The 14,603-nt window shown below is 32.9% G+C and overlaps 1 long non-coding RNA gene across 1 annotated transcript; it reads left to right on the plus strand.

Moving 5' to 3' along the window:
* The first annotated feature begins 2,124 nt into the window (after positions 1-2,124).
* LOC141724117 (uncharacterized) lies at positions 2,125-2,970 on the plus strand. The gene is made up of 3 exons (XR_012576502.1): positions 2,125-2,307; positions 2,338-2,436; positions 2,765-2,970. It is a non-coding gene; the product is annotated as an uncharacterized LOC141724117 (long non-coding RNA).
* Positions 2,971-14,603: the final 11,633 nt, after the last annotated feature.

The following is a 14,603-nucleotide window of genomic DNA, read 5'->3' on the forward strand; positions in this document are numbered from 1 at the left end:
TATTTTGTGCCCTTTTTAGATGTAAGATTTGTAAGTTGGATTAAATACAAATTTGGCTATGTAATAATTATTTTGGATTTGGTGTGTATGTAAACAATTTTTCTTTCCTTTTTAGCATTTTTTTAGTGGAAGAATTTGCAATAATGTAATTTTGACTAAGATTATGTAAATCAAAACTGTTAAGGTAGCTAAATATTAAAAGTATGAAATTGTTTAATAAACAAATGTTTTATTAACAAAAAATAGTGTTAACAAAATATGGAAAGCACTTTATAAATAAAATATTACAAAAACTCAAATCGTGTTGCCAAAACAACAAAGTGTTGTGTCCATAGATTGATGAAAGTGTTGGCTTACCCATCTAAGGGTACACCGCTATATCCAACACCACCAAACTTGGGCAAAGTGTAGCCTTAAATTAATCTTGGGCTTATAGCTACAGTATGAAAAGACCATATATGGTGTAGTGTTCAAATGAAGAACAACCAATGTTAGGAATATGACCTAACCTACTATCGTCAATAAGTTTTTTAAACCACTACATATTAAGTGTCCAGTATGAGCGGTCAATTCTTTTATCATTAGGTTTTGGTTATTTATCAAACTAAAATAATAATTAAATTAGACACTTAAAAGTGTCTCTATGGGTTTTTATGTGTGGCACTTTCCAGAATTAAGTTGAACTGAGATATTACGAACAAACCATTTAAAGTATATTTTCTGACATCTTGTTCAGAAATGAAATGGTATATATATATATTTATCAACCTATGTATATATTCTATACCAATCTGTTTTTATCAAATAAAGAAAGGTAACAACTTTAAGCACAGAACCCGAGAATTTTTAAAATACCGCTTTTTACGAACCATAAAACTTTCGGAAAATACCATATCGATAGAAACACTACTAGAAATAGTAGATACGACATCGGTACTTAGACATCGGCATCTAATACACCCGATGTTAAAAGTCCGTTTAACATCGATTTCTCAATAAGCGATGTTGAATAGATATATTGATATCGGTTTCCCATACCAACCGTTGTCTATGTTCAAAAATAAAAAAAGGTCAAATATATGTTTGGAACTTTGACATCGGCTAAATTTTTTTGACCGTTGTCTACGACCACTTTTAAAAAAAATAAAAATTTACTTATCTTTCCCCCCTTTTCAAGACACTTCCCCCCTTAATTTTAACAAAAATTTTTAATTCCCCCCTTTTCCAAAATATCTCTCACCTCTTTCCCCTCTTTCTCTCCTCTCTCCCGTGACCCTCATCTCTCTCACCATCTCTTTCATCACTCATCTCTCTTCTATCTTTCATCACTCATCTATCTCATCTCTCCGCTCTTTCTCTCGTACCTTAAAAATCTCACTCACTCATCTCTTTCTCTCATGTCGCATAAACCCTAATTTGAGCCCCAATTCAAATTCAAGTTTTGGAGTTTGAAATTGAGATTCAAACTAGTAACATATATTTAAGTACATGATTTGGAGCTTGAAAGGACATTTAGAACTTCAAGGTTTTGGAGCATCTGTAGGTTCACAGATCTTTAGAGCTTGGAGCTTTTCTGGAGGTATATTCTCCTTTTTACATCTTTTCTTTTGTGGATGTATATAAGAAACATTATGTTTGTTTTTTTGGGGGTTTTATGTACTGTTGTTGGGGTTTTATGATAAATAAAAGAAATAGTTTTCTTAATTTTTGGAGGATTTATGTTCTGTTTTTTTGGGGGTTTGGTAACAAATAAGAAAAAGAAGCATTGTTATTGAACGTAGTAAGCGTGTACACCAACATCTTGGTTCGATCTTGGAACATCATCTGAAGATACTCCTGTTGCGATTTGATCAACATGACTTTTAAAAGTTTTTCCTTGTTTCCTTTAAAGAAGTAGGTTTTGTGTTTTTTAAATGTTTTTTTTATCATGTATTGTTTATTTATTAAAAGTATATTTTTTTTTGCCTTTCTTGTGTTAGTTATAATTGCATTATGTATGGGATTTGTATTGTAATAGAATTTTACTTGTGTGTAAGACTACCCTATATATCATGTATGTTTTGTTGTGAAGTGTAGTTGACAGATAGTTGTGGGTGAGGGGGAGTGATGTTGTATCCTTTTGTTAGGATTAAGGTAAAATGCTGGTTTACTGTGCATTTAGCATAGTGTATATGGTGCAATATAGTGGTACATATATCACTGCAAATGGTTCTAGCAATTTATTTTGATGTGTTAATGCTTGCAGATATCGGTTGAGGTCTAACGTTGAGACTGAGAGTGCTGGAGAGGAGTTTTTATGTTGGCAGCGTTTTGGTGGAAGCCTAAGTAAAGATGAAGGTACAGATGAACAAAGGCTTATGAAATAGGTTACGGTGGAGCAGTTGATCGTTTGGGTAGTTCAACTGCACGGTGGCATCTTTCCAGCTGATACTACAGGTTAGTTTCCTTTACCCTTAATACTTCTTTGGGTTTATCAAGGTCCAGGTGGACAATGACAACCTAACTAATTAACATGATGATCGAAGCGCTTTTTGTAAGCCATGCTACTAGATCAGCAGCAGTTAAGAGTTGTTTCCTTCTACTTGCTGCATCAAAAATTGAATCACAAGCATCTAATAAAATACCCGTTTTGAGTAAGATTTGTAATCTGCATACCTTATGCTTTGCATAAATATAGGGGGGAAATCCGTATGGTTTAGCTAATATAGAATATATTGATGTGAATGCAACTTCTGTCAATTATTTTTCTAAATTATTCATTCAGGGTGAGGCACCACTCAATTTCGGTTTTTGTTGGTGATGAAAGTGGAATGATAAACCGGATTGCAGGAGTCTTTACACGAAGAGGGTATAACATCGAGTCTCTTGCTGTTGGCTTGAATAAAGACAAGGCTCTCTTTACTATAGTCGTATCGGGTACTGAAAAAGTGTTACAACAAGAGATGGAATAACTACAGAAGCTCATTAATATTTTGAAGGTCATAAAGCTAATATTCATATGTAGTTGCAATATATGTTAGTATTTACATTCTTCAGTGCTAGACAGTTGATAACCTTTATGATTTATTAACAAGGTTGAAGATCTTTTACAAGAGCCACAAGTAGAATGTGAACTAATGCTCATAAAGATTAATGCTGACCCAAAGTATCGGGCAGAGGTAATTTCTATTAATGTTGCTAAAAAATATACATTATTACGAACAACAGGATAATGAGATTGCTTTATGCAGTTCCCTGTCATTTTACAACCCTTCTTATTCTCTCTGTTTCACTAGAGCTATTTCTGTTTATGCTTTAGGTAATATGGATAATGAAGTTTCTTTGACACTGTTCATTCCGTTTCTAGGTAATCCTGATACAGGATATATATTGTAAACTTGATATCATAAAGTTTACTTGGATTCTATATACGTCAACTAATTAAACTAAATAACAGATGCTAGGTGAAACCATATTATTATGTTAAACTCTATGTCACAAGTATTGCAGGAAAGAGGAGAAAGCACATCACGTCATGGACGAGCTACATTCTATGTGTTACTTTTCCAGGTTATTATCTGCTCTTCATCCTAACGCAATTATGCACTAGTATTATTTCTAGAGCCTTATATTCATCCTAACGCAATTTAGATTCTTTTTCTTAATGTCCAATATCTTTATTATGTTGTGCTCATTTGTTTGGACTTTCATGCTACTGGTTTACATTTTCACTAATTTATTTGTTCACGTTTTACTTCTCAGGATTTGGAGGTTGTGGTTCTGCTAATTCTCATACCTCTCATTTCACCAAACTCTTCCAAAGGAGGGGTAAAATAATATATTGTGCTTAGCTTGTCTACTCTATTTTTATGATATATTTGGATCTAATACTCATATCCAGTTCAGCACAACCATTTCCTTCATTAACATGTGAAGCAGTTGAACCTGTAAGATCCTCTTATTCATCATCTGCCAAATATTTCCTTTTGAATTAGCATGTTTTTATTAAAAATAAGATCAAATACTTTATAGTGAGTAACAAAAGTAAATTCACTGGTTGTGAAAATTGAAAAAAAGGAAGCATTCAACACATTGTAATAACAATATATGATTGCGTAAAAAACATTTAATAAGGATAGGCATATAAGTGTATGATTATACCAAAAGTCCGAGTATTTTCAGTTGGGCATCAGCCTTGGGAAATTTCATTTTGTTTTTCCATAAGAGCTTTTGAACATCTTTTCTCGGTCCGTTAGTCTCAGATTCCCTTGTCCCTTAGTCAATTGTAGCTACAGCTTCATGTAAACATTTGTTTTTAATATTTTCAGAGGAAAAAATTAGAGGGTTAAAGTTATTGGATCAAATGGACAAGTAAATGACACTAATATCCACCTAATTGATGTTTCTTCTGACGTGGGGAAGGTAATTGATTCAGCAGGAATTTGCAAAGGCCTTCTGTCTATGATTTCTAAGTTCATGTATCAAGGTCTATCAGTCAATGATTTAGGTATCATCGGCCTGCAGGGTTGATTTGTTGCTCTTTGGTTTGATCATCCAGAAGTCATGCTCTTCTTTATTTTGTCGGAATTGGGTTGGTTGGCTAAATTGGATGGAGTTGTCGGAATTTAAGAATAAGGTACTTAAAAATTAGTATTGTATGATTTGACTAATGAAATGCTTGTATTTTATTTGAAATGTATAGTATGGTATGAGTAATATTTTGGTATTAGACTTGTAATTTGGATGAGTACCTTTATGTTTCTGTTTGGATGTTTTTTGTTGGATGTTGCATTATTTTGCTTCCCTGTGGCTGTAAATAGTACCAGGATGGCATGCAATTTACAGAACATTAACATCATAATTGTACATGTAAATCGATGTAAAAAATGCACAAAAGACATCATATGAAATAATATTAAATAAAAAAGAACTAAAAAAACTGATGTGTAATAGTCATTTGACATCGGTTCTGAAAAAAACTCAATGTATTTTAAGTCAAATAACATCGGTTATAGAAATTGGCTGATGTTAAACAAAAAGATTTAACATCGGTTTTGTGAAGAACACTTATGTCTTATTCATCATTTCACATCGGGGGGCTAATTTAACCGATGTCTGATTAGACATTTCACATCAGGCAACTAATATAACCGATGTCTGATCTGGCATTTCACATCGGTTTGTTTGAAAGAATTTTAATAAATGCCTTTTAGAGCTTGTAGGTTTCAAGTTTTAATGGATAAATACCTCATAATATACTCATATTCACCTAGAAATACTATAATATAAGCTTAAATTTGTTACAAAGACATCACATTTAATCTTAAAATCAATGTATAGCACTGTAATAGACATCGGCTATTAACCGATGTCAAAGACTGATGACATTTAACATCACACGCGAATACATCGGTCCAAATTTTTTTTAACATCGGTTCTGAACCGATGTCTGATCCCATATTTCTAGTAGTGAAAAAAGATTAAATATTCTTAATATATTTAATAAATACTTATATTCAATTTTTAATGTCAAATACCATGGCGATAGACGAAAGATTGTTTTTATTCGAAATTATGTGTAAATTCTTATTTATATGAATAAAATCATCTTTAAAATAAGCTTTATTATTCCTTGGACCTTGTAGTCATTATTTTATAAAAAATATTATGTTTGAATATTTATCAAGTCACAACTTTTGTCTGACTTGTCGGTAAAGACAAACGAATATTTTGGTCGCTCCGGAACGTTGTTACAACATTCAAAAAATTCTAAACTATTCATCGGATATCTTTTATACTTGAAACTTGATATTTGTCCTTTATCTCTTTCCTTTTATCATGAAGATTAATTTCGTGAATTTTGGATGACTTTTTTTGGGGACCTCTAAAGTCAAAGAAGAACAATGAATTACAATGTGAAATTTTTTCCACGATCTTATAGGAATTTTTCTAGGCTGATTTCGAGGCCGGAATGAAGTTTATGATGCAGGAGAACAAGGCACGACTGCTTAAAAGGCTAGGTGAAGCTAATCTCCAGCTTAATCTCAGTGTTGAAGACTTTTGTGCGCAATCAGGCGATCAAGATAAAACTGGCACTCCTCTGACTCGAGGAGGAACTAACCTTTAGCATTATCATTTATAGCTATCCGTAGTTTCGTACTTTAATTTTATATTAAGTTTTGTAACTTGTGTTTGTTTATTTTTCATTGGTATATGATGGAGTCATGGAGGAATGGATGGTGTATGGAGGATGGGGTAATTGGTTGTTTGAATGGTAGATCAGGTCTGATGTTGAATGGTTTTTGGGTTGGAGCATTATAAGTTATAAGAAACACTTATGACTATTTAACTAAAATGATAACCATTTTAGATATAAGTTATTTAACTAATATAAGTTATTTAACTTTTTTGATTCGTGTAGTATCGTAAATATTTATTTTCAATATATAAATTATTAAATTTGATGATTTCACTATATAAAAAAATATCAATATAAATAATTATTCAAAAATAAACATTTATTATTTTAATAAAAAAAATATAAAAATACTAATTATATATATAATAATTTTAATTAAAATTTTCAAAAAATAAAAATTTAAGAAAAGCATCTTCAAGCCTTGTTAGACCTATCACTTCACCTCTTTCTACCTCTACCATTATAATATATTATAACTATTATATATAATTATAATAAAATTAAAATATATTTTAATATTATTTTTGTATTAAAATAAAATAATATATTTAATTTGTATAATTGAAAGTAATAATATTTTTATATACATGCTCAGTTTTTAATATAACGAATTTGATAATATATACTGTACTTGTATAAGTCTTGTGTGTTTTTCTAAAAGGTTTAGTTTATGCACACACCTGTCAGTTCATTATTGGCTATAACCAGAGCACATGGATACTGAACTAAAATAAGAGATAACCGTAGATTGAATATCAATCCAACGATTGACAAAAAAGGTTTAAACTAAAATAACTCAAACCAAAACAAATGAGATGGGTTTGTTTATGGAAGGAGGCGATGGTGGTGCCGTTGTGGTGAGGCGGATTACGATGGTGGTGCGGTTGTGGTGAGGCGGATTACGGAGTGAAAGCAGAGTTGCGGCTGTTGGTGTTTGAAGTTGAAGTACAGGGGAGTGTGGGTTTGGTCAATATTGCCAGTGGACAAGAGGATTAAAATCGAGAAAAACAACCGTGATCATTCCAACACTACAAGAAAAACGACCTTTTCCTACCAAGCAAATCAAACCAGAAAAATTTGGTAGGAAATGGTAGAGCATTTCCTACCAACCCGTAAACTGGTAGGAATTGCTCTAGATGGGGCCCAGATTGTGTACACGCAACCACCAAAACATATCAATATTGGTGGGAAACTCAAAACCTACCAATATTGGTAGGTTTTGACCAAAATTTTATACCGAAATGGTCCCATCAACCACGTTATCAGCACTCACTTATTTTATTATTTAAACTTTTTTATGAAAAAAGAAATTATATCTTCAATCTGAGACCATTTCCTACCATGTTGGGTGGGAATATGTTTCCTACCAAGATTGGTAGGTTTTGGTAGAATCTTATTATAAAAATAACCCCACGGACCACATAAGCAGGCCACATATTATTAAGAATATATAACATTTTTCTGATGTATAAAAAAATATTAATAATTTAGGTCATTTCCTACCAATATTGGTAGGAAAAAGACATCTGGCCGTGAAAAGCATTCCCTACCATATTTGGCAAATAAACAATAAAATCCTACCAAATATAACCTACCAGAATGCCCATTACAAACCCAGAATGGTAGGTTTTGGTTCTTATATAAACTAAGATATATAGTAGGAAAAGGTTGGTAGGAAATGTTGATCAATCAAAGCCTACCAACGTTGGTAGGAAAAAATGACACAAAACCTACCAATTCTGGTAAAAAAAGGGCTTGACTTTGTCAAAGGGACGTGCCATGTGGCATGCCACGTATCAGGTCCCCACAATCCAAATCATCAACTGGGGTTCATATTTGAGTGACGTGGCAGGTGATGTGGCATACTATGTGGCACGCCACATGGACTGATACTTGGCAAGTAGGGGTCAATTGAAATACAAGCATCAATTCCTACCACAAAGCAATTCCAACTGGAGCAACTCCAACCAAGCTTTTGGTAGGAATTGCCCCCTTTTTCTACCAGAAATAGACCATTTCCTACCAAAATGCTGGTAGGAAAAAGCCGTTTTTCTTGTAGTGCAACCATGAATCTCAGGATGAACGATCCAGATCTTCTTGGTCTCACGTTAGCATTTATCACTTCTGTCACCATATAGTATATATATAGGTGACCACTCACTTTTTTCTAGTGATCTTAGTCAAGTAGTATTGTATTAGGGTTTGATTGATGTTGTGTCTAGGAACAAGATAGTATTGGTGAAGATTAGTGGAAGAAAAATGTCTCTGTTCATATATAATTAAGCTATTTAAAGTGTAATTATTTTGTTTTTAAATTGAATTTCTTATTTAAGGTGGATTCGATCTTTGTAGGAAAAGAGGCATGGGTAATATGATCATCATAAATCAATCAGTTGTTTTGCCTTTTGGTAGGTATGTAACTTACTAGAGCCTGCTACCTGCCATGTTATTGTTTAGAGAGGTTATTTGTTGGTTTGTTTATGTATTATATTAAATTATCGTAGTATGTGAACTACGTATACAAGTTTTGGGGGTTACTTCTTCTATTGTACACACACTTCCTCTGTTAATATTTTTTTGTATTTTGTTGTATGTCACTGCGTGTTTTGTCAATTTTAATTACTGAATGTTTATTTTACTTAGCGGCTCAACTCAATTTAATTTTTACTTAATTCTACTTGGAGACATGTGGATTGAGATTTTTGATACTTCTATGTCATTTTCTTTAATGTTCCAGTATTACGAGTCGGTTGAGTTGAGTTTAGTGTATTTTTTGATTTATTATGTCCATTTGGTTATGTATATATGTGTGTTTGTGCTTTCATAGCTACTTTTATTTGGCTTTCATATTAATTTCTGAGTCGGCTGTGTTTGCTACTATTTATTATATAATCTCTATTATGTCATGTATTTGTTTGTTGTGTGTGTGTGTGCGTGAGGGAAGTTGATAATATAATCTTCAATTATTGAGTTCAAGCTGTGTGGAAAACGAACCATAAATAGAATTTTGTTTTCCAGTTTTCATTATAATTTGGCTTGGCTTGGCTTTCTTTTAGGTGACGTCTGAGTCAATAGAGGCTGTTAAGTTTAGTTTCATGATAACGGAAGAGGTCAGGAGGCAGTGTTAAGCAGATTACAAACCCTATTTGTCTTGACCCTCTAGCTAAACCTGTTCCTAGAGGACTTTATGATCTTGCAATGGCTCCTATGATAAAAGTAAAATATAAGTATTACCAATGTGATTTACCTATAGTTATGTTTACTATATTTAGAAGTGTTATGCCAAATTGTTTTGTGGTTGGAGATGAAATTCACTACTTTGGTTTTTGTGGTCATGGTTCAAGGTATTTTAATGGCTTCTTTATTCTCATTTTTAATAACAAGATTATGGCTATTTATTATAGCATTTTAGTCAAATGAATAGGATGATATGGTATATAATTGATACCTATCTATCTTTATTTGTGTAGTTATAAAACGTGCAGACAAAGAATTGATGATTGCCCGGGTCTTAAGGCTGATTTCGAGGCCAGAATGAAGTTTATGATGCAGGAGAACAACACACGACTGCTTAAAAGGCTAGGGGAAGCTAATCTGCAGATTAATCTCAGTGTTGAAGACTTTTGTGCGCAATCAGGCGATCAAGATAAAACTGGCACTCCTCTGACTCGAGGAGGAACTAACCTTTAGCATTATCATTTATAGCTATCTGTAGTTTCGTACTTTAATTTTATATTAAGTTTTGTAACTTGTGTTTGTTTATTTTTCATTGGTATATGATGGAGTCATGGAGGAATGGATGGTGTAAGGAGGATGGGGTAATTGGTTGTTTGAATGGTAGATCGGGTCTGATGTTGAATGGTTTTTGGGTTGGAGCATTATAAGTTATAAGAAACACTTATGACTATTTAACTAAAATGATAACCATTTTAGATATACGTTATTTAACTAATATAAGTTATTTAACTTTTTTGATTCGTGTAGTATTGTAAATATTTATTTTCAATATATAAATTATTAAATTTGATGATTTCACTATATAAAAAAATATCAATATAAATAATTATTCAAAAATAAACATTTATTATTTTAATAAAAAAAATTATAAAAATACTAATTATATATATAATAATTTTAATTAAAATTTAAGAAAAGCATCTTCAAGCCTTGTTAGACCTATCACTTCACCTCTTTCTACCTCTACCATTATAATATATTATAACTATTATATATAATTATAATAAAATTAAAATATATTTAATATTATTTTTGTATTAAAATAAAATAATATATTTAATTTGTATATTTGAAAGTAATAATATTTTTATATACATGCTCAGTTTTTAATATAACGAATTTGATAATACATACTGTACATGTATAAGTCTTGTGTGTTTTTCTAAAAGGTTTAGTTTATGCACACACCTGTCAGTTCATTATTGGCTATAACCATAGCACATGGATACTGAACTAAAATAAGAGATAACCGTAGATTGAATATCAATCCAACGATCGACAAAAAAGGTTTAAACTAAAATAACTCAAACCAAAACAAATGAGATGGGTTTATTTATGAAAGGAGGCGATGGTGGTGCGGTTGTGGTGAGGCGGATGACGGAGTGAAAGCAGAGTTACGGCTGTTAGTGTTTGAAGTTGAAGAACAGGGGAGTGTGGGTTTGGTCAATGTTGCCATTGGACAAGAGGATTATAATCGAGAAAACAATCGTGATTATTTCAACACTACAAGAAAAACGGTCTTTTCCTACCAAGCAAATCAAACCAGAAAAATTTGGTAGGAAATGATAGAGCATTTCCTGCCAACCCGTAAACTGGTAGGAATTGATCTAGGTGGGGCCCAGATTGTGTACACGCAAGCACCAAAACCTACCAATATTGGTGGGAAACTCAAAACCTACCAATGTTGTTAGGTTTTGACCAAAATTTGATACTGAAATGGACCCATCAACCACGTCATCAGTCCTCACTTATTTTATTATTTAAACTTTTTTTATGAAAAAAGAAATAATATCTTCAATCTGAGACCATTTCCTACCAAGTTTGGTGGGAAAGTATTTGTAACCAAGATTGGTAGGTTTTAATAGAATCTTATTGTAAAAATAACCCCACCGACCACATAAGCAGGCCTCATATTATTAAGAATATATAACAATTTTCTGAAGTATAAAAAAATATTAATAATTCAGGTCATTTCCTACCAATATTGGTAGGAAAAGGACATCTGGCCGTGAAAAGTATTTCCTACCATATTTGGCAAATAAACAATAAAATCCTACCAAATATAACCTACCAGAATGCCCATTACAAACCCAGAATGGTAGGTTTTGATTCTTATATAAACTAAGATATATATGAGGAAAAGGTTGGTAGGAAATGTTGATCAATCAAAGCCTACTAACGTTGGTAGGAAAAAATGATACAAAACCTACCAATTCTGGTAGGAAAATGGCTTGACTTTGTCAAAGGGACGTGCCACGTGGCATGCCACGTATCTGGGCCCCACAACCCAAATCATCGACTGGGGTTCATATTTGAGTGACGTGGCAGGTGACGTGGCAGGTGATGTGGCGTACTATATGGCACGCCACATAGGCTGACACTTGGCAAGTCGGGTCAATTGAAATACAAGCATCAATTCCTACCATAAAGCAATTCCGACTGTAGAAACTCCCACCAAGCCTTTTGGTAGGATTTGCCCCCTTTTCCTACCAGAAATAGACCATTTCCTACCAAAATGCTGGTAGGAAAAAGTCGTTTTTCTTGTAGTGCAACTATGAATCTCATGATGAACGATCCAGATCTTCTTGGTCTCACGTTAGCATTTATCACTTCTGTCACCATATAGTATATATATATATAGGTGACCACTCACTTTTTTCTAGTGATCTTAGTCAAGTAGTATTGTATTAGGGTTTGATCGATGTTGTGTCTAGGAACAAGATAGTGATGGTGAAGATTAGTGGAACAAAAATGTCTCTGTTCATATATAATTAAGTTGTTTAAAGTGTAATTATTTTGTATTTAAATTGAATTTCTTATTTAAGGTGGATTCGATCTTTGTAGGAAAAGAGGCATGGGTAATATGATCATCATAAATCAATCAGTTGTTTTGCCTTTTGGTAGGTATGTAACTTACTAGAGCCTGCAACCTGCCATGTTATTGTTTAGAGAGGTTATTTGTTGGTTTGTTTATGTATTATATTAAATTATCGTAGTATCTGAACTACGTATACAAGTTTTGGGGGTTACTTCTTGTATTGTACACACACTTCCTCTGTTAATATTTTTTATATTTTTTTGTATGTCACTGCGTGTTTTGCAAATTTTGATTACTGAATGTTTGTTTTACTTAGCGGCTCAACTCAATTTAATTTTTACTTAATTCTACTTGGAGACATGTGGATTGAGATATTTGATACTGCTATTTCATTTTCTTTAATGTTCCAGTTTTACGAGTCGGTTGAGTTGAGTTTAGTGTATTTTCAGATTTATTATCTCCATTTGGTTATGTATATATGTGTGTTTGTGCTTTCATAGCTACTTTTATTTGTCTTTCATATTAATTTCTAAGTCGGCTGTGTTTGCTACTATTTATTATATAATCTCTATTATATCATGTATTTGTTTGTTGTGTGTGTGCGTGAGGGAAGTTGATAATATAATCTTCAATTGTTGAGTTCAAGCCGTGTGGAAAACGAACATAAATGCAATTTTATTTTCCATTTTTCATTATAATTTGGCTTCGCTTGGCTTTCTTTTAGGTGACATCTGAGTCAATAGAGGCTGTTCAGTTTAGTTTCATGACAGCTGAAGAGGTCAGGAGGCAGTGTTAAGTAGATTACAAACCCTATTTTTCTTGACCCTCTAGTTGAACCCGTTCCTGGAGGACTTTATGATCTTGCAATGGGTCCTATGATAAAACTAAACTGTAAGTATTACCAATGTGATTTACCTATAGTTATGTTTACTATATTTAAAAGTGTTATGCCAAACTGTTTTGTGGTTGGAGATGAAATTCACTACTTTGGTTTTTGTGGTCATGGTTCAAGGTATTTTAATGGCTTCTTTATTCTCATTTTTAATAACAAGATTATGGCTATTTATTATAGCATTTTAGTCAAATGAATAGGGTGATATGGTATATAATTGATATCTATCTGTCTTTATTTGTGTAGTTATAAAACGTGCAGACAAAGAATTGATGATTGCCCGGGTCTTAAGGCTGATTTCGAGGCCAGAATGAAGTTTATGATGCAGGAGAACAATGCACGACTGCTTAAAAGGCTACCGGAAGCTAATCTGCAGCTTAATTTCAGTGTTGAAGACTTTTTTGCGCAATCAAGCGATCAAGATAAAACTGGCACTTCTCTGACTCAAGGAGGAACTAACCTTTAGCATTATTATTTGTAGTTATCCGTAGTTTCGTACTTTAATTTTATATTAAGTTTTGTAACTTGTGTTGGTTTATTTTTCATTGGTATATGATGGAGTCATGGAGGAATGGATGGTGTAAGGAGGATGGGGTAATTGGTTGTTTGAATGGTAGATTTGGTCTGATGTTGAATGGTTTTTGGGTTGGAGCATTATTGGTTAAAATTTGTTACAATTTTGTTTTGGTAAATATGGGATGTATGCACATACAAAATAATTATTGTCAATTTTTTTATAAAAAATGTTCTATTACTGTACATTTTACTCTACCATTATATTATTTCCATTGTTGCATATAATAAATCAGCGTTGCATTAATTATTTAAATGGTGTTGCAAAAAAGAAAAATATTATTTCCTTTTAGTGTTGCAGAACACAAAAATTAGTGTTGCACTAGAAAATGGGGGCCCACATGTTGACGAGGCAATGGGACCCATATGCTGATGTGCCAACGTGGGTCAAGATGCTAACGTGACAGTGGGGCCCCCATACTGATGTGGCAGTGGGGGCCACACGCTAATGTGGCAGTGGGACCCACATGCTGACGTGGAATTGCTCTTGGATGTCTAACACTTAGGCAACGGCTTATGGTGTTGCATTATAGGCTTTCTGTCATTGTTGTACGCATCGAATGCAACGTTTTTTGTTGTTGCAGTTGAAGTCCAAAAACGCTGCATTAGGTGTCTAAGGCAACGGCTGCAGGTGCAACGCTCGATTTGTGTTGCATATGTTAAAAACTGGATTAATGCAATGCTTTATTGGTTTTTTTCCACACCATAAAGCATTACAAATAAGCACTTATGGTGTAGTGTTTCGGCCATTTTTCGGTAACTTTTTCGGCGACTATATTTGTGTGTTTTCGGCTTCGATTCTAACTTGTATCTCTTATAGTCCACTTCATATTTGAGGGACTTGAGCTTTTGTAAAGTCAAGAGTGATAAGTTAGTTATTTACTTGTTTTCTTGTGTATTTATGC

Source organism: Apium graveolens, chromosome 5, assembly GCF_009905375.1.
Source record: "Apium graveolens cultivar Ventura chromosome 5, ASM990537v1, whole genome shotgun sequence".
In the NCBI taxonomy this organism is placed as follows: Eukaryota; Viridiplantae; Streptophyta; class Magnoliopsida; order Apiales; family Apiaceae; genus Apium; species Apium graveolens.